General features: G+C 39.6%; 1 pseudogene; it reads right to left on the reverse strand.

The window, feature by feature from the left end:
• Window positions 1–16,906, reverse strand: part of LOC136068337 (uncharacterized) — a 31,642-nt pseudogene that overhangs the window by 8,516 nt on the left and 6,220 nt on the right.

Consider the following 16,906-nt stretch of genomic DNA (forward strand, 5'->3'; position numbering starts at 1 on the left):
AATGCAGTCCTCTTAGTCTTTCACAAATCCGCTAAACATAAATCAGAGGATGCAATATTGATATTGGTAACAAACATAACCAGTTTAATATTGAGCATTCATGCTAGCTTCCATTTATCAACCACAAATCATACTTTAACACATTAAATGATCTTATGAACTCGAAAACTATAATATAAATTGAAAAATTAAAATAGATTCACACAGGTCTGCCTGGGTGGGAGTGAGAAATTTATGAAGCAATAGCATGCAATGTCAAAGAAATCAGGAAAAAAAAATACTTTTTGTTTTTTTTTTTTATAAGTAAAAAAATCTTCTTTTTTGTTTTTTTTTTTTGTTTTTGTTTTTGTTTTTGTTTTTGTTTTCAGGCTAGATTTTATTTTATTTTTTTAAATAAAGAATTTTTATGGGAAAAGTGGAGATGCCCAGATATACAGCATGGTATGCCAAAGCTTCACCTAAAGAATGCATGAAAAATTCATCTTGTCTATAAAATTAAAAAAAGAAGAAAACTGGATGCGGTAAAAAATAAGCATCTTGTCCTTTTCTTTTGAGTAGAAATAAATGCAATATGAAAATTCGCATGCTGTGCTAAAATCTATTAATTCTAAAAAACCAGAAAAAAGGAGGAGATTTGCCTAGACAAAGAGCCAATGTGAAGCCTATGATGTTGCATATGGATGTGAGGATGGAGATATGGGACTTGAATTTCTAAATTGTAGGCATATAAATATTATAACTCCTCTGAGGTGTTTTATACCACCAATAATTTTGTACTGACGCCCATATGAGGGAAAAAAAAAAAATGTAGCCAACCCAAGAAGTTGAGATGAAGAGTCTGCAGAGTTGCGCATAATATGAAGAACAATAATCTATATAGGCAATGAAAGAAACCATGAACTACCTCCAGTTCCAGAAGGTTTGTCAGTCCCATCACATCTTGGGGGCTCGCTTGGGTAAAAAGGATTAAAGCGAGGCAATTGGCAACGGAAAATCTTCACACTGTAAGTTTGAGGAATGAGAAAATGTCGTTAGTTTTATTTTTTAATTTAAAATTTTAATTATAACTAGAAAATTCCATTGTTTATAGAACACACAACTCAAAGCAATAGATGACTATACCTTCTAGATCGTTTCTCTGGATGGCGTTTCCATTGCTCATGTTGATCCCGAAGAAGACAGTTCATTGATGAACACATGAAAACAAACAACATCCGATGAAACGTATATTCTTTCTCAATTGATGCATAAACCTAGAAAATCAAAGGTGAGAGATTATTATCATCAACTAGTGATCAACCTATAAACTCAAGGCACATAAAAAATTTGTCCATATTTATTTTTGATAAGTAAAAGGAGAGGAGGAAAAAAAAAACAGATAAAGAGATGAAAAAATGTGATACAGATACACAGATATCTCCTTACAGATTTCAGAAAATTCAGATTAATATCAGGCCTGGCAGCAAATTCAAGCAGGAGTGAAGTTTATTTTGCTAGAGTTACAGACTCAGTTAAAAGCCCAGATCCTACTAGAGTAACATTTTCAAAAAGAAACGTTACTAATGAAGTATCTGGGACTGCATTTAATTTCTACTAAGCTATTTTTACTAATTATAAGCCTCTCTCGTTAATAAAACCGCAGCTAGGATCAGTTTGAGGGCATGTATAGCATTGGTCTTTTGCCGAAAGATTGCAATTGGTTCCGATGTTGCAAAAGTTTGAAGTTTCTTGAACAAATGTGAGTGGAAATAGCCTCCTGCAAGGTCTGATGAGCTAGTTGTGAATCAAAGCAAGTTACCTACAGTCAAAAACCTCAAAGGAAATATGTGAGTTGTGTAACGCCACAAAATCATAAGCAATAAAAGTCTATTTAATCTGAATGATCTATAAAAATATTAAATAAAATAAACCACTCAAACCAGTAACTTTAAATCTCATCACAAATGTCAGAATTCTAATTCACCAAAGACAAAACATCCTTAAAATAATTCTCCAATACAATGTTTAATACCATAAAAAATAATAATAAAATTCTCAATTCCCCAAAATAGTTCGTGACTGCTGTCTCCCAAGAATCTCTACTCTAATAATCCCTCTAACGTATTTGTAATGGGAAATAAAGGGAGATGAGATAACTCAATAAGTTGAATTCACTAATATTCAGGTGTGGAAACAAACCTTTCAAATAAATAATTCTTACAACAAATTCATAACTTGTAACTCATCAATATTTTATTATCAAATATTTCACATAAAAAGAATATCTTTACATTGTAAGCCATCATAATATATATATATATATATATATCAATACCATCATATAAATAAATTCCTAAGCTTTTCTCCCTTTTTGAGACTGAAACCTCCTTTATATCTCTTTTCTTAAGGATGACTCATTTGAAACCTAAATGTGCACTTCCTTGCTAAGGAGCTTCCTTTTTGAATCCTCAATAGTATACTCCCTTGCTAAGGAGCTATCAAATGTGCACTGTCCCTTTTTTTGGGACCGTCCCTTACTAAAGACTAGCTGCAGTATGATTGTCCCTTACTAAGGACTATAAACAATACTGAGTTTTTAATCACGACTTGCCATAGGTTTTCAAAACATATTTAATATGCTCACAAAAATAATTCATTCATAGTTCTCAAAAATATAAAGATATATACACACATATAAGTTTAACTAGTTTTAGGTTGTCCCACAAGTTTTACATAAAATGAATAGTAAATGTGCACATCAACCATTTATAAAATATCAATTTATATATATAGAATATCAACATATTTCTTTGATATAAAATAGTTTAATAATCGACATTGTTTTGGGGAAACCCCCAATATTAGTAAACACCACTTACCTCTTAGTTGCAAAATAAAGAAATCAACCACCCTTGAGTCACAACAAATCTGTAGAATTAGAACCTAGCAACACCAAAGATAGGTCCATCAATACACAATTTCCCACTTAAAAATTTATTTTCACACTTAAACGGTTTTATCCTAGACAATATTGATATATCCAAAATTCTCCATTTATTCACCTAACTATCTAATTTACTTTCAGCTTTGATCAGATTTCTGGACTTAAAAATATTGCTGCCTAATCAGATTTTTCCATTAACGTAATCATAGATATTCATGAAACTTCAATATGGCCGAACCTAATGGCAGGGTCACATGTGTGGAATAGCTTCAAGTAAAATAAGACTCAATATAGGCTGAATGATGAATGTCTGATCCATCTAATAAAAGAAGCCATATATTTTATGTAGGGACTCAATTTGGAAAAGCTTTCAAAAATAAGAAGGAAAAGTGATCCAACAAGCCCAAACAATAAATTTTTAGAGGATGGGCGAAAGAACTAGTTCTATTTGATAGGAAAAGCCTTTCTTTTCTTGTACAGCCAAAAGTCCCCTATAATGTCATCCCCTTTCACGTTATATACCATGTTCCTTCCCTTGCTTTCACCGTACACGTGTAGGTTCTATTCTGGGAACTCCTTTCTGTCCCATCTACCCACCCATAGAATCTCTAACTAGCAACCATAAGGCTGCTTGATCACTGTTCAGGCATCACCTCCACATTAATGCGGCCAGAGAGTTAGCTGAGAAGCATTTAATGTGGAGGTAGCAGCGTCAAAAGATATTTGTTGCCTCCACTATCACATATTCGTTTCTCAATTACAATACAACCTTGTGGACTATCCAGGGTAACAAGATAGTCGCATCTGCCTCAAACTATCGTTCCGAGATGAACCTTCTCCTCAGACACATTTTGAATTCTCATTTGCAATCCTCAGCTCCTCTTCTTATATTATTCGTACCATGCCCTTCCTAAATCATCCTCGGACGGATTGCTATCCTCGGATTGGGCCACTGGGCCGCAGGCCCAATTCCTACAAGTTTACCAATACCTCCTTGTATAGTTGGCCCTACAATAGCCCTTCAAAATCTCACTTTTTGTTACCTCAGCAAAAGGGAGATTTTGATATCCTGCTGTCATCCCCTTTTCCTAATCTCTAGAACGCCTTTCTACCTGCCCAAGGTGCACTTCTGACGTTTTGGCTTCAGGAGCACGCCATTATTAAATTATGGCGGCCTCTCTGTCCCCCACGTTCAACGGCAAGATGCTAATCTAACGGTGGAGGGTTTTCAGTATTTATGAGCATGATTTTTCCCATTTACAATTTCTGCGCCATTATAAATAGCTTTTCAAATCAACCTTCTTTCCAGTTACAACAATCATATTATCACAACGCACATCCATTGAACCTGTCACTTTCTTTTGCCTCATCGTGCATTCATAAATACCACAACCCTGTCTGAGGATCTCCTTTTTAAACCTGTAAGTCTCCTTGAACCTTCTTAGTTCTCATTCCCTTTTTATTAGCTTTCCTTCATAACTTTTAGAGAATGAGTAGGTTTAAAAATCTAGTTGAGTCCGAGGAGAATATAGAGGCATTTAGATCGAAGTATGGGATTCCCCCAACAGTGGGTATGAGATATGCTTCTCCAGAAACCTAGGTGAACGATAGGAAGACAGGAGAAGTGGTCATCCCTATGATTGCCTTTGTAGAGGGAGGGATGACCATTCCTATGGGTAGTTTTACTAGAAGCTATCTTAGATTCTTTAGGATATCTCTCATACAGTGTGCCCCCAATATGTTTAGGGTGTTAAGGAGTATAGAAGTCCTAAACGAAAAGAAGAACCTAGGCCTGACCCATCACGATGTGAACTGGTTGTATAATCTTAATCATCTAAAGGGTCAGGGTTACTATCTCAAGTCTAGGCACCCTGAAGTCAGGTTAATCCAATGTCTCCCTACATCGAATAAGGGCTTAAAAGATGACTTTTTAATCTTTTCTAGGGAGTGGCATGTCGGTCTACCCTGTCCGACTAGAGAAGGAAAACCAGGTGGGGTTTTTGGCAATAAGCCTATATAGTTTGGTTTGTACTCTTTAGTTCAAATTTTTTTTTTTTCTAATAAATTTTTCTTCCTATTTTAATGACCTTGCAGATAAACACGCAACCAGACCTCAATTCGGACTAGTTAATAGGGAGAGTTTGGATAGACTCCTGCGATCCGAGGTGTATGTGAACCCATCTGATGGCCAACTTAGAGCAGCACATATCATCCTCGGGTATAAGCCTATCTCCACAGCATTTCAAGCTCCCAAGTGTGTGATAAAGGCTAAGGATCCTCGGCTTCACCATATCAATGTAGCTTTTAAAGGATTTATTGTCCCTGAAGGCGTTTCGATCCCTGAAGGGACTCCTTTTATCGAATCGCTACACGTGGCCACACCTTCTGTGGGGGCTTCTTCATCGCGCCCTGTTCCTCAGGAAGGAAGAGAGGAAGAAGAAAGAGAAGAAGAAGAAGAAGAAGAAGAAGAAACTTTAGAGGGGTTCGTAGAACTGTTGGATTCGGCGGATGAATTCGAAGTATTCAATCAACTCCCATCTCCCGAGGTAGTTTTTGACGAAATGGGCATCCAGAGGAAGAGTCAGAGGAGTTTTTTGGATGTGATCGAAGGCCAGCTTGGGAAGGGTGCGCCGGGGAAGTCAACTCAACCCAAGCTTCCCCCTCCTCCCAAATCTCCTCTTCCCCCTCATTAACCATCCTAACCACCTGTGATCGAACCTACTGATTCGAAGAGGAGGAGGGATTCGAAAGATAAGGAAGTGGTGGAAGCCGGGAGGTCCCGTCTGACTCTTGAAGATGAGGCTCAACGAGCTGCGAAGCAGCAGAAGGTTAGCCATGGATCTCAACGAGTCGTGGGAAGGACCGCCGCCTCGTCCTCGGAGCCCGAGGCTTGGCTCTCCGCACCCTTGGCAGTGAGCCCCTAAGGGAGGATGCATCCCTTAGGAATTTCAACAGTGGAATTGAGTGCCACGTCGCCTTAGCCCTAAAGGAAACCCTCCTGCTTTCTAAGGATATGACAGAGCTGAGAGGCATAAGGAAGAACAAGGTTTTCCTGAATGCTAAGAGATACCTAGGCATGGTATGACATCTTTCTTGCTCTGTTTCTTTAATTATAAATTTCCTAGACACAACTTTATTTATTGCATCTCTAACTCTCTTTCCTCTAAGCCATCCAACCCACTTTTAGGATGGAGGAGATCACTAATTCTTATGGCCAGCAACTAGATAATGAGAGGAAGATGCGGGCCATAGCTGTGTAAACACTCACCATTGCTGAATAAAGCAATGTGCAGCTGAAGAAGAAGTTAGCCAAGGAAGAACACGCTCAGAAGAGTGCTGAGTCAGCTCTAGAAAACACTCAGAGGCAGGCCGAGGATCAGAGGAAGCGTCTGCGCGATGCTACTGACCAGCTGGCAACTTCTCAGGAACAGATATCAAATTTGAAGAAACAACTGGAGGAAGCCCAGAGGCTCAGAGGCCAGGCTAAAAAGGCAAAAGCTGAGGCGAAAACAGCAAAGGCCGAGGCTGAAAAAGAAAAAGACAAAGCTGAGCAAGAAGGGTATGACATCGGCGTAGCTGAAACGGAGGACAAATTCAGAACTAAGGTGCCAGCTCTATGTCGAGTATACTGTGCCCAGACTTGGACAGAAGCTCTCAACCGAGCTGGTGTTGACCCTTCTTCCGAGTTGAGGAGACTAGAGAACGTCTACTTCCCTCCAGCTATACGAGTCTTAAGCCCCTCTTCCCAGCCACAGGATGCATCCTCCATAGCTGCTGATTCGGCCAAAGAAACTCAAATTCAGAATCCTCCCCCTCTTAATCAGCAGGAGCAACTCAAAGTACCTAAAGTTGCCAAAGACATCTCTTCGGACAAGGCAGTAGAGAGGCCCAAAGATGGAGCAGCTTCTCAGAGCTTTGAATAGGCTTTAGCTTCAACCACTTTGCCTGCTGGAGGAGTTCAAATGGAGAAGGAAAAAGATGTTCCTCCACAAGCAACTGGCAAAGCTCCCCAACCCAAGCTCCAAATAAAATTAAAACCATAATTAACCTAGTTAATTTCTCTTTATTTTTCATTTTATTTATCTTTTGAAGACATTTGGAATGTGATGTATATTTTTTCTTTTATTACATTTATATAACATGTTATTGCTTTATCTGTCACTTGTGCAATTTTCTGTGCGAATATTCTTTGTTTTTATATGATTGTGTGAGAAGGAAATCTGATACTACCAAGGAAGACTTAACTTTAGGTGTACTAGTTAGAAACCAGAGTAAACCTTAATCATAAACCTCACTACCTTACCGAGGCTTGCTTTTAATTCATTACAAAGTGTCCAAATTTGAGAAGATGTTTTAAAAACGTTCCAACCAGCGAGGTATTGACTTCTACTAAGTTCATTGTCTGGACAATCTGTTGTGCTTTATTTTCTGTTTAACACCTCGATGGATATGAAAAGGTATTAATTTTCACTAAGTTTGTGGTCTGAGGACTTAACATAACTTAGCTTATATTTAATACTTCAATATGTGTCATAGTGTATTAATTTTCACTAAGTTTGTGGTCTGAGGACCTGACATAACTTAAGCTTCTGTTTAATACTTCAATATGTGTCATAGTGTATTAATTTTTACTAAGTTTGTGGTCCGAGGACCTGACATAACTTAACTTCTGTTTAATACTTCAATGTGTCATAGTGTATTAATTTTCACTAAGTTTGTGGTTCGAGAACCTGACATAACTTAGTTTCTGTTTAATACTTTAATATGTATCATAGTGTATTAATTTTCACTAAGTTTGTGGTCTGAGGACCTGACATAACTTAGCTTCTGTTTAATACTTCAATATGTGTCATAGTGTATTAATTTTTACTAAGTTTGTGGTCCGAGGACCTGACATAACTTAGCTTCTGTTTAATACTTCAATGTGTCATAGTGTATTAATTTTTACTAAGTTTGTGGTTCGAGGACCTATACTTCAATATGTGTCATAGTGTATTAATTTTCACTATGTTTGTGGTCCGAGGACCTGACATAACTTAGCTTCTGTTTAATACTTCAATGTGTCATAGTGTATTAATTTTCACTAAGTTTGTGGTCCGAGGACCTAACATAACTTAGTTTCTGTTTAATACTTCAATATGTGTCATAGTGTATTAATTTTCACTAAGTTTGTGGTCCAAGGACCTGACATAACTTCCGAGGACCTGACATAACTTAGCTTCTGTTTAATACTTCAATATATGTCATAGTGTATTAATTTTCACTAAGTTTGTGGTCCGAGGACCTGACATAACTTAACTTTTGTTTAATACTTCAATATGTGTCATAATGTATTAATTTTCACTAAGTTTGTGCTCCGAAGACCTGACATAACTTAGCTTTTATTTAATACTTCAATGGACTTAGAAGTACAAGTTGCAGAATTAGGACAAATTGTAAGGGGAAGTAAAACAGAATTGCTCTTATTAATAATAGTACCTCCTTAGGTTGCTTACATTCCAGGGATGGAGTACAGTTTTTTCGTCCAAATCTTCTAAGTAATAAGCACCTATTCCCGCTACAGATGTGATACGATACGGTCCTTCCCAATTAGGCCCCAACTTTCCCCAGGCTGGGTTTTTGGTAGTTCCCAAGACTTTTCTCAATACCAGATCTCCTGGGGCTAACGGCCTCAACCTAACATTTGCATCATAACCTTGTTTTAGCTTTTGTTGGTAGTAGACCAATTGAACCATCGCATTCTCTCATTGTTCGTCTATCAAGTCTAGATTCTTCTTCAACAGTTCATCATTTCCATCCGAGGTAAAAGTACTGGTCCTCAGGGTAGGAAAACCTATTTCGAGAGGAATCACAGCCTCAACCCCATAAGTCATTCCCCTGTTGACCGTCGAGGTGTCGTTCGATATGTCCAGAGGATATTTGGCAGCTCCTTCACCCATCTTCCCTTTGCATCATCTAATTTTTTTTTAAGCCGACAAACTATGACCTTGTTGACAGTCTCGGCCTGCCCATTTCCCTGTGGATAGGCTGTAGTGGAATATCTGTTCTTTATCCCTAGAACGGAACAATACTTTCTGAAAGCCTTGCTGTTAAATTGAAGACCATTATCCAAGATGAGAGATTGAGGAATTCCGAATCGAGTAATGATATTTTTCTAGACAAATCTCTTGACATTCACATCTCTGATATTGGCCAGAGGCTCAGCTTCGACCCACTTCGTAAAATAGTCTGTGCCAACCAACATATATTTTTTATTTCCTACCGCTTTAGGGAAAGGGCCAACGATATCTAAGCCCCACTGAGCAAAAGGCCAAGGACTAGAAAGCAGATTAAGAACTCCCCTTGGCTGATGGATGTTCGGTGCGAATCTTTGACACTGATCACACTTCCTAACAAACTCTTGCACTTCTTTTTGCATACCTGGCCACCAATACCCTTGAGTAATTGCCTGGTGAGATAAAGACCTCCATCTAGTGTGACTTCTACAAATCCCTTTATGTAGCTCTTCCAATAATGCCTCTGATGCTTCGGGATATACACAAAGTAGATATGGCCCAGAGAAAGAGCGTTTATATAACTTTTTGTCCTCGGACAGCCAAAACCGAAGAGCCTTCCTTCATACCTTTTCAGCTTCTGATTTGTCCTCAGGCAGTATATCCTTCTCAAGGAATAGCATTAGAGGATCCATCCAATTGCACGCCGAATTGACTTGATTGACCTGGAGCGAGTCTCCCGTTATTGGGGTGGATGTGTTTAAGTCCTCGACCATTATCATTCGGGGTAAGTCTTGCGCCGAGGAGGTGGCAAGGGTAGCCAAAGAGTCCACATGGGCATTTTCGCTCCTAGGGACGTGGGTTACTTCAAAACATTCAAAATTTACTTGCATACGTCTAACCTGGCCCAAGTACTCCTGCATTCTGGTGTCCCAAGCCTCCAACTCACCTTTAACCTGACCCACGACCAGTCTCGAATCTGAGAAAATATGCACTGCTTTTCCACCTAGTTTCCTAACCATTGCCATCCCATTCAATAAAGCTTCATACTCTGCTTCGTTATTAGTAGCTGAAAATCCCAACCTTAAAGACTTCTCGATAATGACCTTTTTAGGAGATATCAGAACCAGCCCCACTCTTGACCCCCGCTGGTTTGTTGCTCCGTCCACATATACTTTCCAGAGTGAGATATGTTGCACGGAGATAAGGCCAATTGATTTTTCATCAATGTTCGGTGGACTTGTTTCTATTTCTTCAGGGCCTTCAGCAAACTCGGCCACCAGATTGGCGAGAATCTGTCCCTTCACAGAGGTACGAGGCATGTATTTAATATCAAAAGCCCCTAAAATTGTGCCTCACTTGGCAACCCTACCAGTGTAGTCTGCACTCCAAAGTACTGCCTTGAGCGGATACTGAGTGAGTACGACCACGATGTGTGCCTGAAAATAATGGGGAAGTTTCCTTGTAGCATGTATCACTGCCAAAATGGAATTTTCCAACGACAGATAATGTACCTCAGCCTCATAAAGTGACTTGCTCACGTAATAGACTGGCCGTTGTACGCCATTATCTTCTCGTATCAGAACAAAACTAATCGCATAAGTGGCTATTGCCAAGTAAGAAAAAAGGACCTCATCCACTTCGGGGCTAGACATAATGGGTGGCGGAGATAGATATTCCTTAAGCTGCTGAAATGCCAAGGCGCACTCTTCTGTCCACTCGAACCCCTTCCATTTGTGGAGTAAAAGAAAAAAAGGTCTGCACCTATCCACCGACCTGGAGATGAATCTGTTTAAAGCAGCGGTCATCCCAGTCAATCTCTGGACCTCCTTGAGATTTCGAGGTGCTTGCAAGCTACTTATGGCTCTGATTTGATCGGGGTTCACCTCAATTCCTTGGTGATTCACCATGTAGCCCAAAAACTTCCCCGAGCTCACTCTAAATACACACTTGGACGCATTCAGTCTCAATTTGTGTTTCCTTAAAATCTCAAAAGTGTTAGTAAGGTCTGCCACATGCTCAGTCACTACTCTGCTCTTCACAACCATATCATCAATATAGACTTCGATGCTCCTGCCCAACTGTGGCTCAAACATCTTCGTCATCATCCGTTGGTAAGTAGACCCTGCATTCTTCAGGCCAAAGGGCATTACCTTGTAGTGATAATTTTCAGTGGGAGTGAGAAAAGCAGTCTTCTCCTGATCATCCAATGCCAGTGGGATTTGATGATAGCCCTGGATGGCATCCAGGAAGCTCATCCGAAGGTGACCTACTGTTGCATCCACCAGTTGATCTATATGGGGCATAGGGAAAGGGTCTTTTGGACAGGCCTTATTAAGGTCCATAAAATCAACACATACGCGCCACTTTCCATTTTTCCTTTTTCACCACTACCGTATTAGCCAACCATTGAGGGTAAAACACCTCCTTGATAGCCCCTGTCTGTTTGAGTTTAGTCACCTCGTTCTTGATTTACTCGGTATGTGCTCTGGACGGAGGCTGAGGTGGTTTTTTCTTTGGAATAACAGAGGGGTTAACATTCAAATGATGGCAAATGAAGTCTGGATCCACCCCTTGATAAGCATTCCATGCAAACACATCAATTTTTTTCCTAAGGACTTTAACTAATTGTTCCTTCTCTGCCACAGGCAACTACGCTCCAACCTGAAAGAATTTATCTAGGTCATCCCCAACACTCACCATTTCCAAATTTTCACACTCCACTCCTTCGGCAGATGTGCTGAAGAGGGTCGTCGGAGACTTTGATTGCTATAAATCATTCTCGGCCGTTGCCGAAATATCTGTCTCTGGCCGATGTTGAATAGCCGTTATCAAGCACTGCCTAGCCATGATTTGATTCCCCAATATCTCTAACACTTGGCCTCCCGATGGATATTTCACCTTCTGATGAAGTGTAGAAGAGACAGCCCCCAAAGTATGCAGCCAGGGCCTACCCAAAATAGCAGTGTACGGAGAAAAAACATCTATTACGATAAAATCCACCTCCACCACGTTTGAGCCAGTCTGCATAGGCAATCTAATCATGCCCATCGGAATGGCTGATCTTCCCTCAAAACTCACCAACAGGGAGCTATAGGTTGTCAGATCCTGGGGTCTTAAATTCAGCCCCCTATGCAGATCGGGATACATCACCTCGGTTGCGCTCCCCTCATCAATCATCACCCTTCTGACATCATGCCCCCCCGATTCTAAGTGTAACCACCAAAGCGTCATCATGTGGTTGTATGGTTCCTCTCTTATCCTCCTCTGAAAAGCCCAAAACCAGCGATGTGTCCAATCTAACTCTCTTCAGAATTGAACTGGATCCCTCATCCAAATAATGAGACACAGACATTACCCTGGAGGGGCAGGATCCGGTTCTACTCGGGGCAGCAAATATAACGTGTATCATACCTAAGAGGGGTCCTGAAGAAGCGTCCTCCCGAAATGTCAAACCGGCCTGACTTCCTCGACCACTGGAATGGTGCAGAAGCTGGGTCAACTTCCCTTCTTAGACCAGCTAATCCAAATGATCCCATAAATTTTTGCAATCTTCAGTAGTGTGTCCATGATCCTGGTGATACTGGCAGTAGAGATTTTGATTACGTTTTGTAGGATCCCCTGCCATTCTATTGGGCCATTTGAAGAATGGCTCATCCTTTATCTTCTCCAGATCCCGTTGCACTGGTTCTCGGAACACGACGTTAACCACTTGAGAATTAGCAGATCCTGGTTGCCCCCCAAAATCCTTCCAAGGCCAATTATTGTTATATCGGTCCGACCTGAAATCCCTCCTTTCCTGAGAGACTACCTTGGACTTTCCTCTACCTTGTATCTGATCCTCCTCTAGCCTTCTATACTTGTCAATCCGATTCATAAGCTGGCACACATTGGTAACAGGTTTACCAGTCAAGGATTTCCTCAGATCATGCTCGGTTGGCAGGCCAGCCTTAAAAGTATTAATGGTCACGTCATCATAGGCCCCTTCTACTTCGTTGAACATTTTCCAGTATTTATCAGAATAGGCCTTCAGGGTCTCTCCCTCACGTATAGACATGGACAATAACGATCCCAAGGGTTGAGAAACCCTCCTGTAGGTGATAAAGCGGGCACCAAAAGCCTGGGTGAGCTTCTCAAAGGAGCCAATGGAATGTGCTCTCAGACCATTGAACCATCTCATCGCCACTAGGCCTAGGCTAGATGGGAAAACCTTACACATCAAGGCCTCGTCCTTAGCATGAACAGCCATTCTTTGACTGAAATGGCTAACATGCTCCACTGGATCCGTCCGACCATTATAAATGGTGAACGTGGGTTGATGGAACCGCCGAGGAAGATCTGTGTCCTCGATACGTCGTGTGAAGGGTGATTTTGAAACCTGACTCAAAGCTTTGTTCAGGGTGTCATTCCCCAAACCCTGGCGAGGTGGATTCTTATCCTCTTGTCTATGGTGGTGCTCCTCATCGTAGGAAAAAAATTCACTAGGTGGAGTTCTTGACCTCCGCCTATAACTGGTGTCATCGGACTCTTCAGAAGATTGCCTGGAGTGGTGAGACCTACACTTTCGTCGTTCGTGTCGCAATTCTCTTTTCAATTTGCCAATCTCACGTTGCATGTCCTCGTCGTTCTTTGCATGGGAAATATGGCTTTTCCCCCGAGAATGACTTCTTTCAGTGTGGGTTGTCCGCACGCTTCCCTCGCGATCCACCCTTTGTTCATGGACTACCAACGGATTATCATGCTGAGATCCCCTGGATTCTGCCTGGTGTGGATTAACATCTGTCTATTATGGGTCCACCACGTGCTGTTGCGGTGCTTCTTCTTCCATCTCAACCGCTGCACTTGCCTTTCCCTAGAAATAGATCAAGTTCTTCCCACAGACGGCGCCAATTGTAAGGACTCAATTTGGAAAAGCCTTCAAAAATAAGAAGAAAAAGTGATCCAACAAGCCCAAACAATAAATTTTTAGAATGTGGACGAAATAACTAGTTCTATTTGATAGGAAAAGCCTTTCTTTTCTTGTACAGCCAGAAGTCCCCTATAATGTCATCCCCTTTCACGTTATATACCACATTCCTCCCCTTGCTTTCACTGTACACGTGTAGGTTCTATCCTGAGAACTCTTTTCTGTCCCATCTACCCACCCCTAGAATCTCCAACTAGCAACCATAAGGTTGCTTGATCACTGTTCAGGCATCACCTCCACATTAATGCGGCCAGAGGGTTAGCTGGTAAGCATTTAATGTGGAGGTAGCAGCGTCAGAAGATATTTGTTGCCTCCACTATCCCATATTCGTTTCTCAATTACAATACAACCTTGTGGACTATCCAGGGTAACAAGATAGTCGCATCTGCCTCAGATTATCGTTCCGAGGTGAACCTTCTCCTCGGACACATTTTGAATTCTCATTTGCAATCCTCAGCTCCTCTTCTTATATTATTCGTACCATGCCCTTCCTAAATCATCCTCAAACGGATTGCTATCCTCGAATTGGGCCACTGGGTCGCAGGCCCAATTCCTACAAGTTTACCAATACCTCCTTGTATAGCTGGCCCCACATTTTATATATCCATTCACTCTAATATTATATAATATATATATATATTCAATCTAGTATTGGAAGCCACGTGAGATATATACCTATCTGATCAACCTAATATATATACCTTAATTTATCCATCCAATTGCCTAGTATTCCCTTGATGCGTTGGATAGGATTTCGACAATGAAAAGGGCGTGGATGCAGGTCAGTTTAATGGTGAATTCAGTGGGACTATAAACAATTATATATAAAGAGGAAGAAGGCTACCCCTTTTTCTAATATAGTAATCCTAGCTTTAGATCCATAACAGCAGCCCTTATTTATTTATTTATTTTTCTATTAGGTACGCCAATAACAGATGCTATAAAATTGGCTACAAAAGCTAGCCATTGAGTATTTCAACTTTCCTAAGTTTAGAGTAGAAGAGAACCGTACCTGAAGTCTCCACTCATAGCCACAGTGAAGAAAATCAACGTTCTATAGTCGGCTAAAGCAAATGGAATCCCATCAGTAGATACATGTGTAACTAAAGAGGAAGAAGGCTAGGGTTTTCAAGGCCCATATATTTCATTATGCAACCTCACTTGGACTTATATTCTATAGTATTTATCTTATTTTTAATATCTTAGGCTTAAATCAATTTAATCCATTTAATTGTAGGACTCCTTTATAATTTATATATAATAATTTAATTGGTAACAAAATTATGGGGCGTTACAAGTTGGCTTCCATTATACAAGTTTAGAAACTACATAAGCCATTAGGACTAAATTGTTTCAAGTTAATTTGGTTTTGTCAAGCAATTTCAAAGCATGCTTTTATGTAGTATCTTGGCATTAAATTACAACTAACGGATAAAAAAAAAGCTCTCAACTAGAAGCAAAGACCATCCTTTTATTTTTCTCGTGCTCTTTTGCAAAAAGAATATGGCAAGAGGTGTAGCAAAAGTGCCAGATAAATAGAGCTGCTAACGACGTGAATAACGAATTAAAATGGGCACTTGGCAGTCACTAGATTGAAAAGCAAAGGCCTAAAATTAATACTTTTCTAGCTCGATCACTTTGGTACATATTGTTGGCTTTAGCCTTGACTTAAAATTCAACAAAGTATTCACAAGAAAGAGAGGAATGAAAAATTTTGTTAGAGTACTTCAAACTCACAAACAAAGAGATTAGGCTACTGCCTTAAGAGCTCACTACAACTATTTCTCTCACACACTTTCACATCATACATCTATCCCCTTTTATAGGGTGAAGTTACAAGAGCTATCATTATTGTCATGACTCCTTGTTTCATAACAGAAAATTCTAGAATGTGGAAGACTCAAAGACACAGACATTATGGAATGACAATAGACAAAACAGTTATGGAAAAACAAAAAACACAAACAGTTATAGAAAAACAAAAGACACAAATTGTTATGAAATATCATTATTGTCATGACTCTTTGTTTCATAACAAAAAATTCTAGAATGTGGAAGACTCAAAGACACAGACGTTATGGAATGACAATAGACAAAACAGTTATGGAAAAACAAAAGACACAAATTGTTATGAAATATCAAGAGGAACCTTTTGGTTTACTAGTTCCAACACTCCCCTTTAAACCAAAAACATCTTCACACCAAGCATTGTACTCAATCTTCTGAATCTATCAATTGGTAAGACTTTGGTAAAAATGTCTGCTACTTGCTCTTCTATATTGCAATACTGGAGCTTCACAACTTTCTGTTTCACATAATCTCTTAAGAAATGATACTTCATGTCAATATTTTGCTCCTTTCATGTTGAACTGGATTTTTAGGAAGTTCTATGACAGACTTGTTATCCACATAAATAATCATGGATTCTTCTTATGGATGACCAAATTCTTTTAATAAATTCTTCAACCATATTGCTTCACAAACAGAAGAGGATGTTGCCACATATTCAGCTTCACATGTTGACAAAGCTACAATACTCTACTTTTTGGACATCGACGTGAAAGCTGTTGATCCAAGATAGAAAACATATCTAGTAGTGTTTTTCCTTTCATCTTGACCACCTCCCCAATCACTATCTGAATATCCATATAATGTGGCATCATTATTATATGAATATAAAAGACCAAAATCCATGGTACATTTTATAATCTTAGGATCCTCTTTGCTGCAAGCCAGTGAGATTCCTTTGGATTCTTCATATCTTTGCTCAAAAGACCAACACTATAAACAATGTCTGGCCTTGTGATTGAGAGGTACCTTAAACTTCCAATCAAACTCCTAAATAGAGTTGGATCTATAATTTTCCCTTCTCCTTCTCTTGTCAATTTTAGATTCACTGCAATAGGTGTATTGACAGCATTGCAATTTTTCATATTAAATTTGTCAAGCAATTCCTTTGCATATTTTTTCTTACATATGAAAATGCCATCTGGTTGTTGTCATACCTCAATCCCAAGGAAAAAT

This window comes from Quercus suber, unplaced genomic scaffold, assembly GCF_002906115.3.
Source record: "Quercus suber isolate HL8 unplaced genomic scaffold, Cork oak 2.0 scaffold_8, whole genome shotgun sequence".
In the NCBI taxonomy this organism is placed as follows: Eukaryota; Viridiplantae; Streptophyta; class Magnoliopsida; order Fagales; family Fagaceae; genus Quercus; species Quercus suber.